Genomic DNA, 11546 nt, shown 5'->3' with positions numbered 1-11546 from the left:
GTTACACTATGGCTCTGGCTGCCTGGTGAGACACCATTACCTCGACCCTAAAGGCATTGGGCCCAGAAGTCAGACTCTCCTATTTTTCCTATTCTTTTAATGCATATATTCTGGTCAGGCATGGGGTGGCCACATATGTCTTTAGGACAGCTGCCAATTTCAAGATTCCCATGTAAGGTTTCTGCCTAAATAACCAGGTGTGATTCCTTGATGAGCCTAAAATCCAAGACACTCTGACTGTGCTTCCCAAAAGAGACTGGTGGGAGCTATCACCTGGTTGGAGCACTCACCCAACAGAGGACTGCTTCCTTGGACTGGATTGTGGATAAAGCTCACAACAAAGTTGCCTGGGGGCGCCTGGCTTGCTCAGCTGGCAGAGCATGTGGCTCTTGATCTCAGGGTTCTGATTTCAAGCCCCACATTGGGCATGGAGCCTACTTATTAAAAAAAAAAGAAAGAGAGAAAGAAAGAAAGAGGGATTACCCAGATTAGATAGGGGTTCCATACTTTCCTTTTCTCATATCTATCATTTTGTCCTTACGCATGGGCTGTTTGGTGTTCTTGGTCCTGCTCTCAGATGAAAGTACTTCTATCTTAGATATATGATGCTTAATATGATATAAAATAGCTGCCGCTGGGTATTATATAAGACGGATGAATCTCAGGCCTGTACCTCTGAAACCAGTAATACATTATATGTTAATTAATTGAATTTATTTTTTTTAATATTTTATTTATTTGACAGAGACAGAGCACAAGCAGGGGGAGTGGAAGGCAGAGGGAGAAGCAGACTCCCTGCTGAGCAAGGAGCCGGATGCAGGACTTGATCCCATTACCATGGGATCATGACCTGAGCCAAAGGTAGACACTTAACCAACTGAGCCACCCAGACACGCCAGTTAATTGAATTTCAATTTTAAAATGTTAAAAAAAAAATAGCTGCCCCTTCTTAAAAAAGGCCAGGACCTCTACCTGACCCATTAATGATAAAGGCTTACAAAGGATATTATTATTGGTTGTCAAATATATTGGCTCCCCCAAAATGGAAAGAGGCAACCCCAATCTCTGCAGCGTTTCAGTCCATCCTCTGGGACCCGCTGGTCCTGCAATGCGGAAGCAAAGGGAGGTCGACATCCCTTCTCAGGTAGTACAAAGGTGTCAGAGCCATCAAGAAAAGGGGACACTTCCCAGCTCTGAACCACAGGAAACTTTGGCAGTATTCCTGACAGGACACCATTCAGAAGCTGAAGGGGATTTTGGTAACGGACTCCCACTTAGTTAATGTATTCTCCTCATTCATTTTGTAGGAATTGACTATGGATTCAACTTCCTCAATCCCAAAGGATTCCCCTATGGGCTGTCTTCTAACACACTGGAGTCTATTTGGACAAGAGGATTGAAAGAAGCACCTTATCTTCTTCTGTGATAATGACTGACCTCAGTATTCTCTGAAGAATAATGAAAAATGGCCCATTTAGGGGTTCTTAAACTTCAATACTATTTAGTATTTAGTATTACACCCCTCCCTGAACTTAAACCGCCCACTTCAGATTTCCCCACAGGTGCTATAAGTTGACAGTGACCTTTTAAGTTGAAAAAAAGTGAAAAGTCACAGTGACTTTTTAAACAAATGGACTGACTTTTAGGTTGACCCTTTACAACATATTCAGTATTTTAGCTAATGTAAGTTTGTTAGTTTAATTAAGGTAGATAAGTCTTTGGAGTTATCAGGATTAAATAGAAAACTTTTATTCTACCAATGATTGCTAACGGTCAAATAAGCTCGTGTTTTTTCTGTTGCAATTTGTCCCCAAGTATGGGTTAAAATGACAGTTAATGTCTGTCTCATAAAGTTCTCATGGGTAATTGTTAAAACAGCTTTCAAAATCTTTCCACCTGAAACTTTGAAGTTGAATTCATTGGCTAGCTAAATCTTTTCCAAACAAGATAAAATACTAAAGCATTGATTACTGAACATAGGTTTATGTGCTTTGGCTTCTTATCACAGAGAAACTGAGGATAACTGGGTCTCTTGGTAAATGTGATTTATGGTTTATTGAAAGATTGTACTATGTGGAAAAACATGTTTTTAGAAATTATGAGATGCATTCATGGGTTTCAGATCTAAAGAATTTTGGTGTAATGGACAGTACAGAGTTGGTTCTACTTAGTTTTCACTGAAGACTAAGGTTTCTAAGTGTTAAAATTCTGCTAAATGTAATTAGCATTCATGGAAATAAGCAAGTTTGCATCTGGGAAAATAGGAAATATATAAGAAAGATACAAAGAATGGAAGTACACTTTGTTGAGGGAAAAAGAAGATAATTTTATCCTAAAACAAGACTGGTGGTTTAGAGAGAAAAGCCTTAGGACAAAATCTGAATGAAAAAGTTGTAGACGGGGATGCCTGGGTGGCTCCTTTGGTTAAGCCGCTGCCTCCAGCTCAGGTCATGATCCCAGGGTCCTGGGATCGAGTCCCACATCGGGCTCCTTGCTCAGCAGGAAGCCTGCTTCTCTCTCTGCCTCTGCCTGCCACTCTGCCTGCTTGTGTTCTCTCTCTCTCTGACAAATAAATAAATAAATAAAATCTTAAAAAAAAAAAAAAGAAGTTGTAGACGGCTTGTAAAGGGAGATCTTTGGGAAATAATTTTTTTTTAACCTTTATCCATGCTCTTTTTTTTATTTCTAATATTCTCATTTTACATGATGTTTTCTTGCAACCAGGTAATAATTCCATGCAGCACTTCATAAAATAACACAAAATATCGCATCAAACTTCTAATGTGCTTTAGATATGTTTGGTTGAGCAGAAAACAGACCCTCTTGTCTTTTGATTTTATAATCCTACTGTCTTTACAGAAAGAACTAGCTGCACTACAACAGTCTTTCCAGCTCAGCTCTTAGTGATAACTATATAATCCTTAGTTTGCTGAAGTCTGCATCCTTTGTCATTGAGACTTAGTGTTTTCTAGAATCAAAAGGAAGCCACATATTTATCAAAAAGCATCAGTGCAGGCACCTATCAGAACAAGAAGAGAAAGAAAACCCCAAGGTTCCATACTGGCCTCTGAACAATCTCATAATCTGGTGACTGGATCAATTTCTACAGTTCTGTGACGGTGGTCCTCCGTCTCTCTTAGAGTTTATTGTTGTGGAAGGCATAGAGATTTCAGAGCCAGACAAATCCAAGTTTTAATCTCAGGTTCACCACTCTATGTTGTTGTATGACATCATTTGCTTGGCCTGAGTCTCAGCTTCTTCACTTATGCAATGTAGACAGAACCTCTCTCCCAGCCCAGTTGCTGGGTGGGTAGATGGTACAGAGGTATGGAGCCTCTGCTGTGAGCTAAGTCCTGGCATTCTCCTGCCACACTGTTGATCACGGCCTCCTTTTGTCTCCCACCTGTACCTGAGAGATGATTTCTATGACAGCAAAGATTAATAGCATGTTCCTGGTCTCAAAAAGCTTGCAATCATCATTCAGCTGGAAATCCTCCTATATAACATTTTCTCCCTTGGGGAAGAATTTTACGTGCAGTCAGGACTAAGCTTGAAATGAATTTTAAAAGTATGGTGGTATAGGATTGAAATTCTCCTTTTCTCTTTGTTAAAGAAACAACAACAACAAAGTGTTCTTGGATTGTTGGTATGCTCGTGATAAGAAAATGTAAACAGTTTTTTTCTCTTTTCTTTCTGTCAACCCAAAAAACCAAAGCTTCTGTTTTGTCTTTGGTTACTTAAGCAAGTCAAAAGGTCTCAATGTTAAAGGAGCTCAGTTTTGCTAACAACTATACAGCTTCTTGTAGATTCCCTTATTGTTAACTTGGTTAAATATAAATATTAAATTTATAATCTGTAATCCTTTTTAGATATGTGCTTTAAAACTTTCTGAGGTGTTTTGGGGCACCTGGGTGGCTCAGTGGGTTAAAGCCTCTGCCTTTGGCTTGGGTCATGATCCCGGGGATCGAGCCCCCGCATTGGGGCTCTCTTCTCAGCAGGGAGGCTTCTCCCCCTCCCCTCTCTCTGCCTGCCTGTCTGCCTACTTGTGATCTCTGTCTGTCAAATAAATAAATATATTTAAAAATAAATAAAACTTTCTAAGGTTTTTAACAAACTTCTGAGATTGGTTGATTATTTATTTATTTATTAAAGATTTTATTTCCATGGGAGGGGCAAAGGGAGAGGGAGAAGCAGACTCCCCACTGAGCAGGGATCCAGATGCAGGGCTTGGTCCCAGGACCCTGAAATCATGACCTGAGCTGAAGGAAGATGCTAAACATACTGAGCCACCTAGGCACCCAGCTTCCTGAGATTTAAATGGTAAATGAAGTTTTTGACAAATTAGGCTTATTTGGTATGTTAAGTTACTCCAGAAGCACTGTCAAACTAATAATGATAAGCTGTAGGTTATGTTGTTTAGGTAAATGCTATAACTGTTCTAGAAATTATATGAAATTCCTTAAGGTTTATTGGTTTTTTAAATATTTTATTTATTTGAGAGCGGGAGAGAGAGAGAGAGCACAAGGCAAGGGGCAGAAGGAGAAGGAGAAGCAGACTCCCCACTGAACAAGGATCCCAGGACCCTGAGATCATGACCTGACCTGAAGGCAGAAACTTAGCCAACTGAACCACCCAGGCACCCCAAAATTCCTTAAGTTTTAATATGTTCTTGGATAAGGTCATCACTTGACGTTCTAAATATTAAACTGTTATGTGTCACAAAAATAACTGATTTCCTTATCAATTGCATTATAATGAATTCTCATATCAGATCTTTAACCTTGTCTATTTTTTTAAAGATTTTATTTATTTATTTGACAGAGAGATCACAAGTTAGGCAGAGAGGCAGGCAGAGAGAGAGGGGGAAGGAGGCTCCCTGCTCAGCAGAGAGTGCTCTCTCCCAGAGAGCAGAGAGTTCTTGGGCTTGATCCCAGGACCGTGAGATCATGACCTGAGCCAAAGTCAGGGGCTTAACCCACTGAGCCACCCAGGCACCCCTAACCTTGTCTATTTTTGACTCTAGCCATTTATAGTGCTTGTTCTGATGCTCTTGCAGAATGAATTTTGTCTTCAAGGAGATTCACAAAAAGGACTTTTAATAAATATAGGTTTTTGATATCTTTAAAATCATGGAATTGAACTGGGTAAGAATTTCCAGAACTAATGGGAAAGCAGCACTCAGATAAAAAATTAACAACACAGGACTGAGTGAATTGAGGAAGATTACAGTTTTTTATGACTCTTCTTTGAAATATTGCTGGTTCTCTAATGTTTGCTCTTCCAGATTGATGATTTTTCTCTTAAAAGTCTCTTCCATGACTTACAGAAATACGATAAAATATTCTTTTTTTATAAAGATTTTATTTATTTATTTGACAGAGAGAGAGAGCACAAGTAGGCAGAGAGGCAGGCAGAGAGAGGGGGGAACCAGGCTCCCCGCTAAGCAGAGACCTGGATGCGGGGCTCAATCCCAGGACCCTGAGATCATAACCTGAGCCGAAGGCAGAAGCTTAACCCACTGAGCCATCCAGGTGCCCCAGACATATGATTATTTAAACACCTGGCCAATGGGATGGACTCCCCCCAAATTGTGTAACTCAGTTGTCACCTTGATCGATTCTATGTGCCTGGGAAAACAAAATCACTCGTTAAAAATCAAAGCGTACCCACTCCATGGGATTAACTATGAACTTGTGGAGATGACAGATGGCCCCATTTTCCCTATAATTGAATTGGAGAATGCACTTGGGGATGCCCTAATCTCCTAGGACGAGTCCTCTCCCACTTGCTAGTGATTCCTTGAAATTAGGATATTGTTAAGGCTGGATATCAGGCAAAGAAGGCTTCCTAATGGTTTTATCCCTTAGCCAAATATATCCTGGGAAGCAGGATACATACCTGGGAACCAGGTATATATATCTGTATATATACATGTATATACATATACATATATATTTACATCTATAGATGTAAAATTACAAGTAGAGGCTTGGGATGCCTGGGTGGCTCAGTAGTTAAGCCTCTCTGCCTTTGGCCCAGGTCATGATCTCATGATCTCATGATCTCAGGGTCCTGGGATCCAGCAGGGAGCCTGCTTCCCCCTCTCTCTCTGCTTGCCTCTCTGACTACTTGTGATCTCTCTGTCAAACAAATAAAATAAAATCTTTTTAAAAAATTACAAGTAGAGGCTTTAGCCAAGCATACAGTGGTCACATTTAACCAAACCCAACATGAAGTCACTCCAATTCCAGCATATATAGGAATATTTCTACTACTAAAGAGTATGTTTCTTTGCCTATGGCAAATGTTACATGGGACTCTCCAGGCCATGAGAAGGCTTTCTCTTATCCTCAAACTATCAAAAAAAATTTTAAGATTTTTTATATATTTATTTGAGAGTGAGCGAGAGCAAGAGGGAGAAGCAGACTCCCTGTTGAGCAGATAGCCCAAGGCAGGGCTCGACCCCAGGACCCCAAGATCATGACCTGATCCCAAGGCAGATGCTTAACTGACTGAGTCACACAGGTGCCCCTCAAACTATCAAAATTTTAACTGAACATGCCAACCCACAGATGGGCTCATGACAACAAATTCCCTGAGTATGTAGTGCTTCCTATCAAGACAGTCAGGAAAGATTACAAGTATGGGACAGATATATATGCTTAGTCCTACAGTAGGACAACTAAGCAACAACAACAACAGTAGGACAACTATGCTGGGAACAGAAAAACCATACCTTTGATTCATGATCCAATAGGACTTTCCAAATGAGATAGCTCCCTCCAAGAAGCCTGTGAGCTTACCATTATTTTACCGGCAACCCGTTGGTTTGCTACTGACTAGACAAGGTGACCAGATGTCAGAAGGCTAGCACCTAATGGAACACAATGGTTATGTGGGCCAAATCTATGGCCATGGTTTGCACCAGGCTGGATTGGAAGATGTACTACAAGTTATGCCTGGGTTCATGGCCATAGCACTAAGACTAGTGCCAGTCCTGCTAATCTTCCATATCTAAAACAATGAGGGACAAGATCTGTGTTCCATGGGTATGACCATCTGACATCTATTTTTCTTCCATCAGTAGTTTTAGAAGATGTCATGTGGCACCTTGAGGCCCTTGATAAATACACAATAGCACTCTCAGAATAGCATTACATTATTAAGCACTAAAGTAACTCAATGTGTAAAGCATTTCTACAAAATAGAATGGCAATAGATGTCTTAACAGCAGCATAAGGAGGAACATGTGACATTATTAAAGTAGAATGTTGTGTCCACATTCCAGATGATGACAAAAATATAACAGGATGACTTACTGATATAAATAACCAAATCAGTGCTCTTAAAGACCCTCCATTGTCTTAAAGGTCTTAATGGTTGGTTAAATTCCTGGTCAGGAGGTGGACTGTGGTCCACCCTAAAGGGTCTTCTTATCACACTTCTTATTTTTATTATAATATGAATTCTAATATGTTGCCTCTTTTGCTTTGTTCTCTCCTATTTTTGATATACATGCAAGCAGTTCTTGACTCCTTTGCCCAGCCAATAGATGAGCCTTATTACTCGAACCAATGTCCCCTCTGGACTCTACAGCAGTGGACTTCCATAATAGTTACTTGTAGAGATAGATCAGTCCGTAGGTAAGGACATCTCTACAACCCCTGTCAGCTCATTAAAAAATGAGCCCTTTGTCTTTCAACAAGCTTAAAGATTTAAGGGCCGAAGATTGATCAGGGGGAAATGATGAGGGACAGAAGCAGAAACATGTTCACCTTTAGCCCAAAAGATCACCTATGGTCTGCATAGATTTGGTAAGGATCAAATTCGTGCTGGTTACTGCATTCTTTTTTATTTTTTAAGTTTTTGTTTATTTATTTGACAGAGAGAAAGAGCACAAGCAGTGGGAGCAGCAGGCAGAGGGAGAGGGAGAAGCAGGATCCCCACTGACCGGGGAGTCTGATGAGGGACTCAATCTCAGGACCCTGAGATCATGATCATGACCAACTGAGCCACTCAGACATCCCTGGTTACTACATTCTTAAAGGGTCTCATCACTGCCTGTAAATTTTACCAGGTTAATATTGAACTGAATGATAATCAGCAGAGAATCTTGAGAAGGTAATTTTACAAGTAAAAATTTGAAGACGATACTTACAATCTAATACTCCCTGTGCATCCTCTCCTTCCTGAGCGCTAAGCGTATAAGCACCAGCTTCATACAGCAAAAGTGCAGCTCCTTCTGCCCACGGGTCCTACCCCTGTCCTACTTACCAATGCTTACTCAGCTGCATCATACAGGGTCTCAAGAATTCTTTCTTGGGGCACCTGGCTGACCCAGTAAGTGAGGCACATGACTCCTGATCTCAGGCCTGTGAGTTCAGGCCTCATGCTGGGCATGGAGCCTACTTAAAAAAAAAATTCTTTCTTGACTATCATGCTCAAAGATCCCCCAACATCTTCTCTCCCCTGAGGCCAGAGCCACCATTCAAAGGTCTCTGGAAGCCGAAAGGCTACTTGCTAAAGCTGAGTTCTTCATGTGGCTTACAAGGCACAGCAGAAGCCATACCCCGCCTTCTCCAGTCTCCCCCTCCCATGTCCACAAACAGCCCCATGTTCAGGCTGTCCTAAGCCACTACCACTCCCTTCCCCACTGGTGATTAATCCTCTCTGGAACGCCTGCTCTCACACTTGGTGGTCCCCCAAGCCACTTTCTTTTCTGTAAAGATTTCCCTTACAACTCTGCCACCCCTGCTCAAAAAAGCCTATTGTGCAGGACACGCTTCTAATCCTTGCTGCCACGTTGCATAGCAACCACCTTTGCCATTATTTGTTTCCATGTTTGTTTTTCCTACAAGACTGGGCTCTTTGGTGGTAGGAGTGGTGTTTTATATTGTTCTCATTGCCGGGCACATGGTAGGTGCTTAATGGCTCATGAGTGAATGAATGAAAGATGAAGGAGGGGATGAAGAAGCAACAGAGAAGAAAGGAAGGGATACTCCTGTGTCTGAGGCGAGCCTGTTCTTTCCACAGTGGCTTCTCAAAACAGCACTGCCTCAAAGGAAGAGGTAACAAGCTTACTGAAGGATAGGGTGGGTTAGAGAAAGTCCCATTCTGGAGCTCAAGGCTAGAGAAGAGAGGGACCTCTAGGTGGGGAAAATATTTAAAATGCTCTTTTAATCACATGGATAAAGAATTAGATGAACCAGTCCTCGAAGAAATCCATCTACCTTTTGGTGCTGATTGGGGATAAAGAGGGGGAGATCTGTCCACATCACCACATCAGAAAGTGTATGCTCCACAAAGGTTGATCAAGCAATAGTTTATGTGAAGTGTACTGAGGGTCACCATGGACTCCTCCTGCCACAAATAACTCACCAGCTTGCCACGGAATGGTTGTCTCTGCCTATTGGCCGGACCATCCACCATTTTTGGAGTTAAGCAACAGAGAGAGAGAGAGACGTGGTCTTATTTCTAAGACCGTTGCTTACATGTACATGTCCCTTGAAGGTACTAGAAGAACACTCAATGTCTAAAAAAAATCAAGTAGACTTGATTTCTACCACTAGAACCTTCTAATGGTCTTAGTGAGCATGAGGGCTTATGTCAAAGGGGATGAAGCATGGGATAAGATTTAGTATCAGGAAACAATAACACACGGGAGAAACAAATCTTCAGGGCCCGTGTGAAGGGGAGGTGGGTCACCAGATTAGGAACATACCCGGTGCTTCCATAGACCTTCTGACTTAATCCTTGTGATACACAGGGAAGGCTGATTATTTTATAACAAAATATTTTTATAACAACAGTTAACCTTTATTGAGTATCTAGTATATGTTCACTTTACTTGAATTATCTCATTTGGTCCTCACAACCTTAGTAAGTTTAAAGACAAGAAAGCCAAGACTTAAATAAATTAAATCCATCCAAGGTCAAAAAGTGGTTTAGCTGAGATTTAAACCCAAGTCTGTCTTCATTTTTTAAAAATATTTTATTTATTTATTTGACAGAGAGAGATCACAAGTAGGCAGAGAGGCAGGCAGGCAGCAGGCTCCCTGCTGAACAGAGAGCCTAATGTGGGGCTCGATCCCAGGACCCTTGATCCCAGGACCCTGAGATCATGACCTGAGCTGAAGGCAAAGGCTTTAACCCACTGAGCCACCCAGGTGCCCCTCTGTCTTCATTCTTAATCACTGTACCTCTTACAGCTATGTGAGCCTCAGGGTAGTTATGACTCGCCCAAGACCACACAGCTAATAAATGGCAGACCTGGGGTTTCAATATAGGCCTATGTGCTTACCAGACCTACACAATTTTTAGTCTGTAGTCACTTAACTAGGTGAGGATTGCAGGAGGCTAGAAGACATCTCCAGGGAGAGAATCACAGAAAACATTATATCTTATAACTTTGCCTTCCAGGAACTCAACTGTATAAGGTCTCGGACAATCCGAGAATCTTTCTCTCACCATTCCTGAGCAGTCCATATCCTAGGGAACTCAAAGAGAGCCAGACGTAATTTGACACTGAACTTTATTTGTTCTGACCATCTGAAACGCTGTCCGCACTGCTAGGAAACAGAGACAATGTCCTATGCAGAAGACCAGAGACTTCCCAAGATAAACATTGTGCCCAGGCCACAAGAACAGCCCTGAAGAACAAGTTCTGTGGCTGCTGGTCAACTGCCCGTCAGGTCTCCTCTCCTCTCAGCACAAAACAGGTGCAGATTCTTCAAATGGCCATCAGAGCCACAGCTTGGAGACCAATAACAGACTTTGGTATCCAAAGTCTTGATGACAAAGAAATATACGTTATTCAGTAATTGGTGGAGAATCTAATTCGCTCTACTACCGGTCAGGACCACCTCACCAGGTGACCCAGAGATGGAAATTGGAACTTTCCAGTAAATATCAGGCAAGGGCTGGCAAACTGATTCCACCAGAGAAGCCCTACCAGGAATGACTTCAATGGCTCCAGAAACATTTTCCTAGGAGCTATTTGTGCCACACAACCAATGATAAGCAGATAAGGGCTTGCTCCCCAGAGTCCTCCTGTCACCCACTTTGGCTTCTCCATCAATGCAGACCTGACTAGGGTCTATGGGGTGTTTAGACCCCCATGGAGCTGCTGCTTCCCAAAGCCGGTGAAAGGGCTTCCCACCATCAAGAGGAAATCGTCTCCCTTCTCTCTGGTTTCTAGAAGGTGACCCTAAGAAGGGCTCTTGAGTGTGTGAGACGCAAGAGAAGAGAAAACACTCCCCAGGGTATCCAACTCTGTCCACTGGCCATGACCAAAGCAATGAGACTCTTCTCTGCTATTCCAGCTCTAGCCACCTGGGGGCCCGTGGCTCCGGAGAATCAGGAGCCCTGCCCTGGCTTTGCTCCCACGGAAGGCCTCGAGTTGGGAAACCCATGCCCCGAAGGCCTGGGGCAGCTCCGTTTCACAGGCACCTGAGGGCGGGCCAGGGCACCATGAAGTCTCAGGTTTCAGGGGGATGGCAGTTGCCCGTCTAAAGACTTCTCTGTTCCTTGGAATTGTACAGAATGTC

Source organism: Lontra canadensis, unplaced genomic scaffold (genome assembly GCF_010015895.1).
Source record: "Lontra canadensis isolate GAN:19392208 unplaced genomic scaffold, GSC_riverotter_1.0 scaffold200, whole genome shotgun sequence".
NCBI classification, from domain to species: Eukaryota; Metazoa; Chordata; class Mammalia; order Carnivora; family Mustelidae; genus Lontra; species Lontra canadensis.
Note: the sequence above shows the minus strand (reverse complement) of the source record.